This window comes from Lithobates pipiens, unplaced genomic scaffold (assembly GCF_037356315.1).
Source record: "Lithobates pipiens isolate NorthernLeopardFrog02 unplaced genomic scaffold, aLitPip1_a1.2 Scaffold_25, whole genome shotgun sequence".
Lineage (NCBI taxonomy): Eukaryota > Metazoa > Chordata > Amphibia > Anura > Ranidae > Lithobates > Lithobates pipiens.
The window spans coordinates 140,831,725-140,847,308 of record NW_027507787.1 but is presented as its reverse complement, the minus strand read 5'-3'; the positions used below and the strand labels follow the sequence as shown (position 1 = coordinate 140,847,308).

General features: G+C 45.9%; 1 long non-coding RNA gene across 1 annotated transcript in view; it reads right to left on the bottom strand.

Annotated features, from left to right (window-relative positions):
- LOC143929940 (uncharacterized) overlaps positions 1–15,584 on the bottom strand; it is a 61,851-nt gene that overhangs the window by 14,952 nt on the left and 31,315 nt on the right. The gene's annotated exons all lie outside the window — the stretch shown is intronic.

Sequence of the window (15,584 nt, the reverse complement as noted above, 5' to 3'; positions counted from 1 at the left end):
AAAAGTGCTAATTTTAACGGCTAATATGCAAGATACTGTCCTAAAAAGGGTTTGGGGACCTGGCTCCTGCCCCAGGGGACATGGGTCAATGCCTAAAATGTTTTTAAAAATGGCCGTTTTGGCGGGAGCACTGATTTTAATGACGATTAAAGTGAAAAAAAAAAGTGAAATATTCCTTTAAATATGGTGTCTGGGGGGTGTCTGTAGTATGCCTGTGAAGTGTCACGTCTTTCCCGTGTTTAGAACAGTCCCTGCACAAAATGACATTAAAACGGAAATAACACCATTTAAAACTGCTTGCGGTTTTAATGTTATATCTGGTTCCTGCAAAATGGTTGAAAATCATTGAGAAAAATGGCATTGGTAGCCCTCCCTGCCCATTACCAGCCTATTTGGGTCTTGTACGCATATTAAGGGGAACCCTGTACCCATATTAAAAAAAGGAAATGCGTGTGCCCTATATACTCAGAACAGCAGTATACAGGCGGTGCAAACAAGACAGGGACTGTGTAGGTTTGTTGTGTTAAGTTGAATCTGTTTGTAATTTTCAACTGGTACATTTTTAAAGTGTAGCTCCAGTCAAAAAAACAATTTTTAAGCTTTTTGGAAAACATAGGGAAGGGTTATCACCCCTGTATAATTTGTTTTGTCGTCCATCTTTTTTCATCTCACTTGCTGTTGTCTCCTTCCAACTTACAAACATCTCCTACTTGCAAACGGATGTTTGAAAGTAGGGACCTGCCCTATATGCTCTGCAGAAATGGCGGAACAAGGTGTTGGTTTTGCCACAACATTGTAAGCCCTCAAAGTGACTCTCGGTGGGCGCTGGAGCGCCCTGCTGTGAACGATTATATCAAGAATTGTAATTACATGCCATTGTTGAACAGTGGTAGAAAAATTTACCTTTGGTGGTTGTGGTGCTGGTGCCACAACACTATAAGTCCTCACCGTTACTCTGGGTGGGCACAGGAAGGGGCCCTCCTGTTAAATATTATATCAAGAATTGTAATTACATGTCCCTGTTAAACAGGGGCAGAAAAATTTGGCCTTAGGCACTGCTGCTGGTGCCACCACACTGCAACCTCTGCCATATACTCTAGTTTTAATGCAGGAATTAGCCCTGCTGCAAAGCATTGCATCAAAAATTGTACTTAAACGCCCCTGTTAAACAGGGGCAGAAAAATTGGGCTGATGGCATCAACCAGAACCAGAAATGTTCTTCCAACATATCAGCGGAGGAGGAAGAGGATAGACAATCAACATAACAGGACAGTCACTCAGCATCAGCATAGGCAGTCTTGAAGGGATGTGGTATTTCAAAAAAAATTATTCGGTTACATCAGTTTCAGGTGCTTGGTAGCTGTGGGTGATCCAAGACTGATTCATCTTGATGAAGGTCAGTCGATCAACTGATTCGGTGGACAGGCGCACCCTGTGATCGGTAACAAAGCCACCAGCAGCACTGAAGGTGCGTTCCGAAAGAACGCTGGATGCAGGACAGGCCAGTAGCTCAATTGCATACTGTGCAAGCTCTGGCCAGTGATCCATCCTCAAGACCCAGTAAGCCAGAGGATTTTCGGTGGGAAAGGTGTCCAAGTCTGACCTTGCCCCTAGGTATTCCTGCACCATGTAAATCAGACGCTGGCGATGGGTGCTGGAACCGATCATACCTTGGGGCTGCGGACTAAAAAAATTGTCTGAAAGCATCAGTCAGACGGCCACCTTCTCCACCGCTCCTTCTGACCGATGCCTCAGCAACACGTTGTCCAGGACCAGGAGTTTGTAACCTCCCAGTCTCTGGGAACGCGTTGCACAGACCTTTCTGCAAGACCTCCCGGAGATGTCTCATCCTCTGCTCCCTCTGCGATGGCAAGATAAGGTCGGCAACCTTAACCTTGTACTGTGGATCAAGGAGAGTGGCCAGCCAGTAATGGTCCCTCTCCTTGATCCGAAGAATACGAGGATCCTTCCGCAGGCTTTGCAGGATCAGGGAGGCCATGCAGCGTAGGTTAGCTGAGGCATTCGGTCCGGAGTCCTCTGGGTCACTAAGGACAACATGATCCGCAGCTACCTCCTCCCAGCCACGTACAAGTCCACGTGTTTCTTGGGACTGTAAATCATCCCTACAAGACTGCTGCTGCTGCTGATGCTGAGTGCCAGCCTCCACCTCCATGCTGATACAATCATCCTCCTCTTCCTCCTCCTCATCCTCTTCCTGTGTGATGGGTGGCACAGCAGGAACACTGTCTGGATAAAGGGGGCCTTGAGAGGCAAGGAAGTCCTCCTCTTCCTGCCTCTGTTCTGCCTCAAGTGCCCTGTCCATTATTCCACGCAGCGTATGCTCCAAGAGGTGGACAAGAGGTACAGTGTCACTGATGCATGCACTGTCACTGCTCACCATCCTTGTGGCCTCCTCAAATGGTGACAGGACAGTGCATGCATCCCTGATCATGCCCCACTGGCGTGGTGAGAAAAAACCGAGCTCCCCTGACCCTGTCCTGGTGCCGTAGTCGCACAGGTACTCATTGATGGCCCTCTGCTGCGTGTGCAGCCGCTGCAGCATGGCCAATGTTGAGTTCCATCTGGTGGGCATGTCACATATAAGGCGGTTCTTGGGCAGGTTCAACTCCTTTTGGAGCTCAGCCAGCCGAGCACAGGCATTAAACTATCGGCGGAAATGCACACAGACTTTCCTGGCCTGCTTCAGGACATCCTGTAAGCCGGGGTACCTGCCCAAGAACCGCTGCACCACCAGGTTAAGGATGTGAGCTACACAGGGCACATGGGTCAGTTGTCCCTGTCGGAGGGCGGAGAGGAGGTTGGTGCCATTGTCGCAAACCACCATTCCTGGCTTAAGCTGGCATGGCGTCAACCACCTCTCGGCCTGCCCCTGCAGAGCTGACAAAACATCCGCCCCAGTGTGGCTCCTGTCCCCCAAACAAACCAGCGCAAGCACGGAATGGCATCGTTTTGCCTGCGTACTTGCGTAGCCCCTGGAACGCCTACGGAGCACCGCTGGTTCTGAGGACAGAGCACTGGAAGAGGCCATGGAGGAAGAAGAAGAGGAGGGGGTGGAGGAGAGAGGTGTGATACAACCAATAGTAGCATTTTGGAGGCGTGGTGGCGGAACAACCTCCAACACTACTGCACCTTGTTCTGCATCCTTCCCAGCTGCCAGAAGAGTGACCCAATGGGCCATGAAAGACAGGCAACGTCCCTGTCCATGCCTGCTGGACCATGAGTCAGCAGTAATATGCACCTTACCGCTGACCGCCCTGTCCAGCGAGGCAAGGACATTGCCTTCCACAAGCCGGTAGAGAGCCGGAATCGCCTTCTGTGAGAAAAAGTGGCATTTGGGGACCTGCCACTGAGGAACCCTACATTGTACAAACTCACGGATGGGGGCCGAGTCTACCAACTGAAAAGGCAGCAGTTGAAGTGCTAGCAATTTAGCCAAGCTAGCATTCAACCGCTGGGCATGTGGATGGCTGGGAGTGAACTTCTTCCGCCGGTCCAGCAGCTGGGGCAGGGACATTTGCCTGCTATAATCGGACGTGGGTGTACCGCTAGCAGAGTTCCCGGAAGCACTTGGCTGTGACACACCTAATTCTACACCTTCATTCCTCTCAGAGCAGGTTTCAGAGAGGACTGAAGGTCTAGTGGGGTTGGAGATGCCAGCTGATGAGGAGCAAGGAGAGGTCCGCTTTGTTCTTTGGTGTGGGTCTTTGAGGTACGCTTGCCAACGAGCTGCATGGCAGGTCAACATATGTCTGGTCAAGCATGTGGTGCCCAAGCGGCTGATGTTTTGGCCACGTGAGATACGCTTGAGACATATGTTGCAAATAGCAGCGGTGCGATCTGATGCACTCGTCTCAAAAAAGGCCCACACCAAAGAACTTTTAGAATAACGCGCAGAGGCAGCGCTCTGCACAGGCGGAGCTCTGCGGTGTGATTCAGTCGGTGTGCTGCCCCTAAGCTGGCCCCCGGAGGGCATCCTGCCTCGTTGGACATGTGCCTCCTCCTCCTCCTCCTCCCTCCTTCCAGGCACCCACGTGGAGTCAGTGCCCTCATCATCCCCTCCCTCTTCATCGCTGTAGCAAACCTGGCAGTATGCTGCAGCTTGTGGAACATGACTGCCAGATTGCTGTCCTTCTTGAGCATCCCCTCTCTCTGCGCTCACGCTACTGCTTTCCTCTAGCTGAGTGTCATCATCAGAGCCCACAAAACACTGGGCATCCTCCTGGAGCATGTACCCAACACTGTGCTCAAAGAGTTCAGGAGACTCCTCAGGAGGACGTGGTGGGTCTAGGGAAGGAGTCACTGATGATGACATTGAGAGGAGGGAAGACGATGCGTTGGCAGCTGCTTTGCTACTACCCTGAGACTGGGTGAGAGAGGATGAGGAGGATGAAGAGGGCTTGGTCATCCACTCTACCAAGTCGTTGGCATGTTGCGGTTCAACATGTCCAGCTGCCGAAAAGAAGGACAAGCATGTCCCATGGCCACGTGCTGACGACAATGCACCGCGTCCACGACCAGCACTGTTGTCTCTAGACACAGAGCCTGCTTGCCCTCTTTTATCGGCTCGCGCCTGTCTGCCTCTCCTTGCTGGCCTTCCAGACATGGTAATGGCCTGAAGGGAGTTGGGTAAAACAGCAGTTGGGTAGTGTATATTGTGCTGGAGGCACACAACACCCACTAACTCCTGCAGATGCCTTTATTATAGAACACCAGAGATAAAGGGGTATATACAGATGTATACTGTGCTGTGCTGGAGGCACACACAACTTCCAATAACTCCTGCAGATGGCAAGTGGACTCAAATAGAGAACAGCTATGTAGGTGGATATAGCGGTATGTACTGGGTACAGAGCACGCAGACAGCACGCACTATCTCCTAACACTACTGACTGCAAGCTCTATTATAAAAGCTAGATCACTAGCTATATAGGGGAGGTGAATATAGCGGTGTATACTGTGGTCAGGGCACACAGACAATAACCACTACACAACAGCAAGATAGAAAATCGGCCGAAAACGATCGGTGTGTACTGTGTTGAAGGTACACAGAACACCCACTGCTTCAGACGCCAACACACTACACAAGGCCGCCGCGATGGCGGCCTTATATAGTGTGGGGCATGCACTACACAGCCTGAGCTATGATTGGCCACAGGCATCCTGCCTGTGGCCAATCATGGCTCTCCTCGCTGCTGGCGCTGCGATTGGCCAAGCATGCGGGGTCACAGTGCATGCTTGGCCAATCATGAGCCAGCAATGCACTGCGCCATCGCAGTGCATTGTGGGCCGTGAGCGCCACACGAATTTGACGTGAACGGACCAAAATGTTCGGATTTCGCCGAACGGACGTTCGACTCGAACACGAAGCTCATCCCTATCAGTATGTTACAGTACATGCCGGCATTCATGGTTCCCTCAGTGAACTGTAGCTCTCCAGTGCCTGCAGCACTCATGCAGGCCCAGACCATGAAACTCCCACCACCATACTTGACTGTAGACAAGACACGCTTGTCTTTGTACTTTTCACCTGGTTGACGTCACACAGGACATGGTTCCAGTAATAAATGTCCTTAGTCTGCTTGTCTTCAGCAAACTGTTTGTGGGCTTTGTGCATCTTTACAAGAGGCTTCCTTCTGGGATGACAGCCATGCAGACAAATTTGATGCAGTATGCGGCGTATGGTCTGAGCACTTACAGGCTGATTCCCCCACCCCATCAACCTCTCAGTTTCAGGGTCTTTGGAATCTCCTTATAGCCTAGGCCATCTTTATGTAGAGCAACTTTTTTTTCAGATCTTCAGAGAGATCTTTGCCATGAAGTGCCATGTTGAACTTCCGGTTAACAGTAAGAGAGTATGCATGATAAAACCAAATTTAAACACACCTGCACCCCATTCACATCCGAGACCTTGTAACACTAATGAGTCACATGACACCGGGAAGGGAAAATGGATAATTTGTCCCAGTTTGGACATTTTCACTTTTGTGTACTCACTTTTCTTGTCAGCGGTTTAGACATTAATGGCTGTGTGTTGAGGTATTTTGAGTGGACAGCAAATTTTTGCTGTTATACAAGCTGTACACTCACTACACTCACTACTAAGGATGAGCTGAACACCCCCGGTTCGGTTCACACCAGAACATGTGAACAGGCAAAAAATTTGGACGAACACCATTAAAGTCTATGGGACACGAACATGAAAAAAATCAACAGTGCTCATTTTAAAGGCTTATATGCAAGTTATTGTCATAAAAAGTGTTTGAGGACCTGGGTCCTGCCCCAGGGGACATGTATCTATTCAAAACAAAGTTTTCTCATGTTTAGAACAGTGCCACAGCAAAATAAATTTCTAAAGGAAAAAGGTAATTTAAAACAGGTTGTGTGGGACCTTCCACATCCATAGCGACTTTGCTGCCCTGCAGGATCGCTGGATCAGGTGCAGTCTTGAGCGTCCCCTCCTGTTTGCCTTGGAGTTGCTGCAGTTGTGCCTTGGAAAGTACAGTATTGCCTTTCTAGCGCTGCCTGGGTGCTCTTCACTGCACCCCTTGCCGCTATTTCTTGTAACTGGCGCCATTTTATGGAAGACCGTCGCCCGGAAATGACGCCGGGCGTTCGACGGACTTCCGGTCAGTGATGCTGGAACGCATGCCCTGCGTCCAGCATCAATACGCCAGAGAGCTACATCGCCCAGCCCGGAAATCCGATACCTGGAAGTGACGCGGTGCTCCGGCAGACTTCCGCTCCTGCGCAGTAGTTTTGGAATGCACGCCATCCACGTCCAGCACTGCGCCATAGAGAAAAGATGCAGCTCACCGCACTCCACCAACTAAACCGGAACCGGCGTTCTCTGGTAAGGCAACAGTCCAAAATGGGGAGCAGCACTACCAGGACAACTCCCCTGTCCTGTGAGGCCGTTAATGGGCTCCCTATCCGGGAGAACTTCCCCCAGACGGCCCCCAGACACTGTGGAGACTACCACAGACCCCCTGTCTACTTGAGTCTCCCAGGGGAAATGTTTCCTGAGAAAAAAAAAAGGTCCCAGACCCTTCCACAAAAAAAAGAGAACTTGGTTTCGCTGCCATCCTGTGGGAAACAATCAAGAACTGAAGGTCTGAGGGAGGGGTGGGAACTTTTAAACTTGTTGTTGATTGTGTTTCCTGTCAGGTGGACCAGTCATCTCAAGTGTGCCGTCCTGGAAGATGACTGGAGAAAAAAAAGTTTTAAAACTTTTTTTTTTTTTTGCATTGATACATGTCCCCTGGGGCAGGACCCGGGTCCCCAAACACTTTTTATTGCAATAAATTGCATACCAGTCTTTATAATAAGCACCTTTGGTTTTTCAAGTTAATCTCCCATAGACTTTAACGGTGTTCCGCGGCTTTCGAATTTGCAGCGAGCACTGCATAATGTTCGCTGTTCAGCGAACACCTGGCGTTTGACTTGAACATCGGGCTCATCCCTACTCACTACTTTACATTGTAGCAAAGTGTCATTTCATCAGTGTTGTCACATGAAAGGATATAATAAAATATTTACAAAATTGTGAAGGGTGTACTCATTTTTGTGAGATACTGTACATTTTTCGATATACAAATAGGAATAAGTGAGCGCTGATAACATATTCAACAAGCAGGCGGATCCCTTGAGAACTTGCATGCGCATAAAACATATCGGAAGGGTTAATCCGGGATACGCAGGTCGTATCTCTCTTCCTCATTCACATATTGCTCCCTAACATTATCCGGACTCTCTTTCTCTTAGACCTTCCCCTCTAGTTTAAGATTAGGAAGACTTAGTGAATCCCCTTCCTGTTGTTCACTGACCTCCACTGGAGTAGATTCCAACTTCCCAGATAACTCTTTACTTATAAACATTGGGATGACTTCTCACACTAATTATGGGATGTGGTAATTGCATAATTTACTTACAATCTATGGATCCCCACTCCTCTCACAGTTAGATCCCAGTAGGGGTGAGAGGGAGGGGGATGGAACCCCACACTCCCGAGCTCTCTATTAACAGCCCAAAGACAGATAGGTTCATTCCCCGTTGAAATGGATTCCTTACAACATTTTTTATAGACTAAGTTTACAGTTACACTTGTTAGAGATCTCAGGGTAAATGATTGCGACCAAAATAAAGGGCTATGGTGCCCCTTGGATGGTAGTTATACGATTGTTGTTATTAAAATCCTGGGTATCTGTTCCCACACTATAACTCTGAATATAACAGATTGTGCAGGTATTCAACATAATCTCCCAATAGACATATACAGGTATTAAAATATGCTTTCTATCCAGTCACACACGACGAATACGACCATTAAGCACAAACAATATTGGTTTGGGTAAGGCACAATACATAAACTAATGGTTACATGTTTTACATGTTTTGCCTTATATGTCTCATATTCAGCCTTAAATGGATAGACTTCAGAATCAATACCTGCTGGACAACTGTTTATGACTGTTGGTTTCTTGTTGTTCTAAACCTATTGTACCATGCATCTAGCGGCTGCGCCCGCAATTATATGTTTCTGTTTTGCCTTTTTATTATCCTCAATAAAAAAAATTTGAACAGGAAAAAAACATATCGGAAGGGGCCTACATACTGACACCATTAATGCCGCGTCCTTATGCTGGGATCGGGGCCCATATTTTTGCTGGTCTCCTAGGAAGTTTACCCTGCTGGCTACAACTCAGAATAGGATGTCACCAGGATCCAGGATATTGATACAAGGCTCATAATGTTTTTATATCCGGTGAGGACATAGAATGGTGAAGGGATATCACAGCTAAGGAGCACTGGGTAATACTCTGGATCTTCAAGTTTATGACCATACGCTGATTTAAATTTTCTCTCTGGTGAGTGTTCTGGCACACCACACTGTCATGGTTGATCTTTGGAACCTATTAATTACTTTCTGTCTAATAGGATTGACTGCACATGGGACTATAATTTTTTATTCAATACATGGTCATTCACTAAGTACTGTGCAGCGCTGCACTTTTGTCATTTAATTTTTCTATATACTCTGCAAAATATATATTTTTTGCAGCATTAACATATTTTTAGTGCTGGAATTATGGCTGTTGCATTTGTATGTATTGCATTTTTTCCCCCAGAAGCCTGTAGAGCATTGCACCCACAATCAGTGAATCATGGGTACAGCTCTGTGCTCATACCTTTGTACAGGCTATCAGTTTTAGAGCTGCAAGAAGACTGAATGGACTAAAGGTGAACTTGGCCTTTAAAGGTTAGCTATAGGTTTTATGGTTAGACCCTGTGTTGGGGTTATGATGCGAGTGACAAAAGCCAGGGCAAATCCTCCATGTTACTGGTGGTAGGTATATACCCACGCTGGCTTGCAACGTTTTATGTTGGCTATACACTATTAAAACATTGTTTGAAATGTGTTTTACTTTAAGAACCTTTGTTAAATCATTAGTGGAGTAATTTTTTTGGTTTTCAAACTTTTTTATTGAAAAATAATAAACAGAGTAACCAACATGTGGCTGAGCATAGATATCCATACAGAAGAAGAAGATAATGTTACATGGTAAAAATCATGTACAATATGTAGAGATTAACATACTCATCAATTCCTAGCAATAGCACAGGAGTCAGTTAATGCGAAACTATTGAGTGCATGGTAATCCGTATGGACGGAATGAACATTTAGAGTCAATATTATAGAATGCCACTAAAATAAAGGGCCAAAAGAGCATAAAATAAAAAAAGAAGTGAGAAAGAAAAAAAATTCAAATTTTAAACCAGGAATGGGGGAGGGACTAGCACAGCTAATGCAGAAGTCTGAATACAGACCACGGCTTCCATTTAGCTTCAAACGCCGGAACAGAGTCATGTAGAGTGTGATAGATTTTCTTTGAGTGCATCATTAGGGCGACTCGTGACAAAATCTGATCAAATGGTAGGGGAGGGAGATTTCCAATTGAGTGCTATAGACCATTGCATGGCTAAACAGATTGAATGGATTAGACGCCTCAGGTGCTTGGGGGTATCTGGTGGAGACTTAAATAACAATGAGTGAGATGCCTCCATATTTATAGTGTAGCCGGCCAACTTGTTAATTAGATCAAAGAGTTGTTGCCATATGGGTTGGATACGGCCACACTCCCAGAATATGTGTCTGAAAGAGCCTGGGTTGGGGCAACCCCTAAAACAGTTGTGAGATACCTGAGGGAAGAGCTTATGTAACCTTAGGGGCGTATAATACCCTCTGGTGATTACTTTAATGGCTGTTTCTCTGATTGATAAGGCTTTCGAGCATTGGCACATATTACTCCAGTTTGTGTCCCATTCAATTGTGTTGCAATCCAGTCCCAGTTCATGTTCCCATTTGGATCTATAGTTCAACCCCTCCTTCTCCACCGCCAAATCCAGTGTCTTGTAGAGTCCTGAAATCAGTCCTTTTTGTCTAGGTGCGGTGTGGCAAATGTCTTCAAAGTATGTTGGAGGGAGGGAGTAAGAGCCAGAATAATGTTGCAAATAAAAGTGACGGATTTGTAAAATAGTGGAAGAATTTGACGTTGGGAATCTGTAATCTGGATTGCAACTCTTGAAAGGTGGCAAATTTTGAGTTAATCAGGATATCTTTCAGGGCAACTAGGTCAAGCTTGATCCAAATGCGGAATGCAGCTTGGGGATTATGGGATGATGTGAATCTAGGATCCCCCAAATACGAGACACCCCTGGGTGTCTGGGAAACCAGGCCGTATTTGTTTCTATACATGTGCCAAAGACCAAAAGCCATCCGAGACAATTACATTTTTATGGGTTTGATTTCGGCTAGTTGGATTATGGGAATACATAATACCCGGCAGAAACAGGGGGAGTATAGATTGCTGTTCAAATTGAACCCATGGTACCCTAGAGCTTCTGATGTTCCATTGAGCTTGTTGTGAGAATCTACTAGCCACATAGTAGAGCCAGAGTTGCGGGACACCCAGTCCCCCATGCTTCGAGGAGCGTTACAGAACATCCCTGGCAAATCTGGGGGGCTTGTCCTGCCATATAAACCTATTAAGGTACGATTGAACGTCATTAAGGAACGATTTGGAAATTTTAATTGGGAGGGACAGGAAGATATACAGGAGGCAGGGAAGAATAACCATTTTAAGAGCTGTTATTCGACCTTTTAAGGAGATATGCAAGTTTGACCATAGCTTCAGGGTTTTCTTTAGTTTTGCAACTAGGGGAGGGTAATTGGCTGAAAATAGCTTTTTATAATTATTTGAAAGAACTATTCCTAAGTAGGAGAGATGGGTGTCAGACCAATGGAAGGGGAATGTCTGTTTAAAATGGGAGAGTTCTGACGAAGGAATACCTATGGGGAGGGCCGCGGATTTGGACAGGTTGATGGATAATCCCGAAACTCTAGCAAATTCACATAGTGTGTTGAATAAATCGGGGAGTGAGATTAGTGGATTAGTCAGAAACATTAAGACGTCATCAGCATACATGCAGAATTTGTAGGTTAGGGGGCCTTTCGTATATCCGGAAATATTGGGGTTATTCAGGATGGTTATGGTGAGGGATTCGAGGGCTAAGGCAAACATTAACGGGGATAGGGGACACCCCTGCCTAGTCCCCCTACCTATATTAAAGAATTCTGAGCAGCAGCCTGGGATCTTGTTTCTAGTTTTAGGGTTTCTATAGAGAGTATGAAAAGAGTGAAAGAACTCTCCCTGGAACCCCAGTCTTTGTATTGAACGCTATTGAACGCCTAATGAATATCAAGGCTAAGTAAGAGGAGACTACGTGAATATTCGTTAGCATCCTGGATAATGTTCGTCACTAACCGAATATTATCTGTTATCAGTCTGTGGTGGATGAAGCCTGATTGGAATGGGGAGATAAGGGAAGGGATTCATTTGGCTAGTCTGCCTGCAAGAATCCTACTGAAATTTTTTAGGTCGTTATTCATGACCGAGATAGGCCTGTAATTCTGCGGTAGGGTATGATTTTTGTCAGGTTTGGGAATTAGGGACATGTTTGCCAATAACATTTCCTCAGGAAAGCTTCCACCTTGCATCACCCAATTAAAGAGATAGGCAAGTCTAGGGGCCAAAGAGGATGCAATTTTTTTATAATAAATAGCAGTGAAAACCATCAGGGCCAGGGGCTGAACCTTGCTTAAGTGTTTTAATTACATTTAGGACTTCAGATGTGGAAATAGGGGAATTAAGTAGTTCTATTTGTGATGAAGATAAAGTAGGCAGTGGAACAGTATCCAACCAGGAATTAATTTCTGGGACATTTATTAGGGGTTAATAAGGAAGCATAGAATTTTTCTAAGATGTCTTAAGACTTCTTTCGGGTGGAATGTGAGGAGACCCTCTCTAGTGTTCAATTTATATACATGAGTTGGGCGTAAGGTGTGTTTCAATTTACGTGCGAACTTGGACGAAGCTGAGTTGTCAAACAGTATATGCTTTGCCTTTGCCCATCTAAGAGTTTTTTTCTACTTTATTAGTCAATAGGGAGTCTAGTTCTAGTCGTCTATGGTTTATCTCCAATCTGGTGGATTCCAAATGTAAAGAGGCTGTGTTCTTATATAAATGATCTATTTCCCATGTTAGAACCAGAATCCTCCCATTTATCAATTTGTTACAAATGGAGGATTCTGCAAAACATTTACTCCTAAGCCCACATACACACGGTCGGAGATTTTGCCAACCAAATCCATCGGATTTTGCCTGTCGGATTTAGTCCGACGGATTGTGTCCGAAACTGTTGCATACACACGGTCAGGCCAAGTTGGTGAAAAATCCGATCTTTCAGAACGTGATGACGTAATTTCGTTACGATGGGACTACATTCAGGCTAGTAGCCAATAGCTTTGATGTAGGAATTTGATCTGAGCATGCGTGGCACTTGGTCCGATGAAAATGCTCTACACATGATCGGATTAGGTCAGTCCGGCCCAGTTGGTCGGGAAATATTTCCAACATGTTGGAAAATTGGGTCGGACGGAGATCTGGACGGAATCAGTCCGATGCATACCACACACAGTCGGATTATCTGACGACACGGTCCGATAAGGCTCATTCCTACAGATTCTCCGACCGTGTGTACAAGGGCTAAGAAAGGCCTTATGGGATACCCAGATCGTTAATAGAAAAATATTCCTCTATCGCTTCCTCTATCTTAGAGACTATGTCCACATTGGTCAGGAGAGATTCACTGAGTGTGAAGTGGGGGCTAATTTAATGAAAGTGGTGGTGAAAGAGGTGGTGTGATGGTCTGACCAAACACAGTGATGAATGTTTGCTTGAGTTGAATTTGTTATATTATAGGTGAGACAAAAATGTAATCTAACCTTGCAGAGCTATTATGGGGATGGGAATAGAAGGTAAATTCCCTGATCCCTATATTGTGGGCACGCCAGGTGTCCGAGAGTTGATGTTCTATCAAACCATGGGCAAGGGACCTGGGGAAGGCCTTGGACAGGGAAGTGTGGGAGGTGCGATCGAGTGTGGCGTTAGCAACCAAGTTAAAATCTCCTCCTATATTTAAGTGAGGAGAATGGAATGAGGCTAATTTATCAAAAAAATATAAAAAAAAAAAAAAAAAAAAAAAAAAAAAAAAAAAAAGGTAGCTGGGGCATCATTTGGTGCATATATACTAGCGATCGTCAACTCCCTGTTATGTATCACCCCTTTAATAATAACAGACCTACTAGCCACATCTCTATAAACACGTTTCACCTCCATAGGGAAGGAGGAATGTAGGAAAATGGCGGCACCCCTAGCCTTAGTGGTATAAAGGGAATAAAAGGCCTGAGGGAAGCTTCTATGAAAAAAATTTAGGATAAGAGTTGTGCGTAAAGTGCATTTCTTGAATAAGAAGAATTTTAGCATCTATTTGTTTATAGAAATCAAAACGCCTTACGTCTTTTCCTAGGGGAGTTAAATCCCTTAACGTTATGGGACACACAGGTGATCGCCATGAGTGATGACTAAGTGAGGGATCATCTGAAGTGCCCCACAACCGGAGTAAGGAAAGAGGCGCATAATCTGAGAGGGGCAGGGCCTAGGTAAAATAGCCAGGGGGGCCGCCATTAACACATACAAGAAAACATACAGACACATCTCAATCTGAGAGCAAATTGGCAGATTAAGATAACCATAATAGTACTGGGAGTATTGAGGTAGGTTGGCAAATGCTAGTCTCCAAAAAGTAGGAAGGGGAGAAAAAAAAATTGAAAAGAGAATAAACCAAGAAAAAACAAAAACCATGGACATAACTATAGTCCGAAACATATGTAGTCCTAGTAGATTTGTATATTAGTGGGATCAGGTAATCAGGGAAAAAAAAGAAACCGTCCATTACCTGAGAACTTGAAGAAAAAAAATTTGCGAAACACCTAGGTCTCAATCCCAGCGCTACACTGCAACAATAAATTTCAAAATACCAAAGTTATTGTAATCTGCTGGGGGGGGGGGGGGGGAAGCGTGCCACGGCACCAAGGGACATAAGTCAAGCGCGGGGTGGCCCCGAGAGAACCAAGTTAAATGGGGAACATACCCGCTCAGAGGCCCGAAGAAAGAAAAAAGTTATGGGTAAGTATTATGAGGTCAGTATATTCAGTGAGGGCTTCCTCCGCTGTGCTCACCGATCCCATAACGAATCCTTCTCCTATCCCTCCTTGATGGTGGTGTCTGCCAGATGGGAACTGGTCTGGGGGTCGAAGGGAGCCTACGAATTTCAGCAGCATCCAGAAGGCCCAGTTTCACCAACAGATCCTGGCCTTCTTGAAGGGTAGACATGGAGTATGTGCTGCCATTGTGGGGGACTACCAGTTTGAATGGAAAGCCCCATCTGTAACGAATGCAAGCTGATTGAAGTGTAGAAGTAATCTCCTTGAGGTTCCTCCATCTTTCAAGGGTGGCAGGCGAGATATCCGGAAAGATCTGGATCTGAACGTCATCCAGAAAGATTTTTTGTTTATTTCTAGCTGCTCGTAGGATTTCCTCTTTAACGAGCAAGTCTTTCAGGCATAAGACTATATCTCTTGGGAGTTTGCCTGCTGGGGGTTTCGGACGGAGAGCCCTATGGGTGCGATCACATTTAAAAGGTAGAGGACTCGTAGTCAGGAAGCAGAGATTTAAACAAACGAATAACAGTAGGGATAAGATCCGTTTCAGTCTCTGGTATTCCGCGGAGATGTAAATTGTTGCGTCTATTTCTGTTGTCGAGATCTTCGACTTGCATCTGTATCACCGTAAACGCAGACGCTAGGGCTTCATGCTCTCTGCTTAGATCATTATGTGCTATTGCCAGCTTGTCATGTCTGCTTTCCAGCTTCTCAGTTCTGGAGCCTAAAGCAGCTATTTCCTGTGACAAGGTGTGAGGTTTTATGCAGCTCAGTCTGAAACTTAGACGCCAGCTTATCATATATGGCCTCAAGGCTTGCATCGAGATCTGCCTTGGAGAGAGCATTGTAATCACCCGCCTGTGTCCTACGTGATGAGAGATCTGGGGAGGTTTGCGGCGTGGAGGCCGGAGCGGCGGCAACACTGCTCTGATCCGCGCCATCT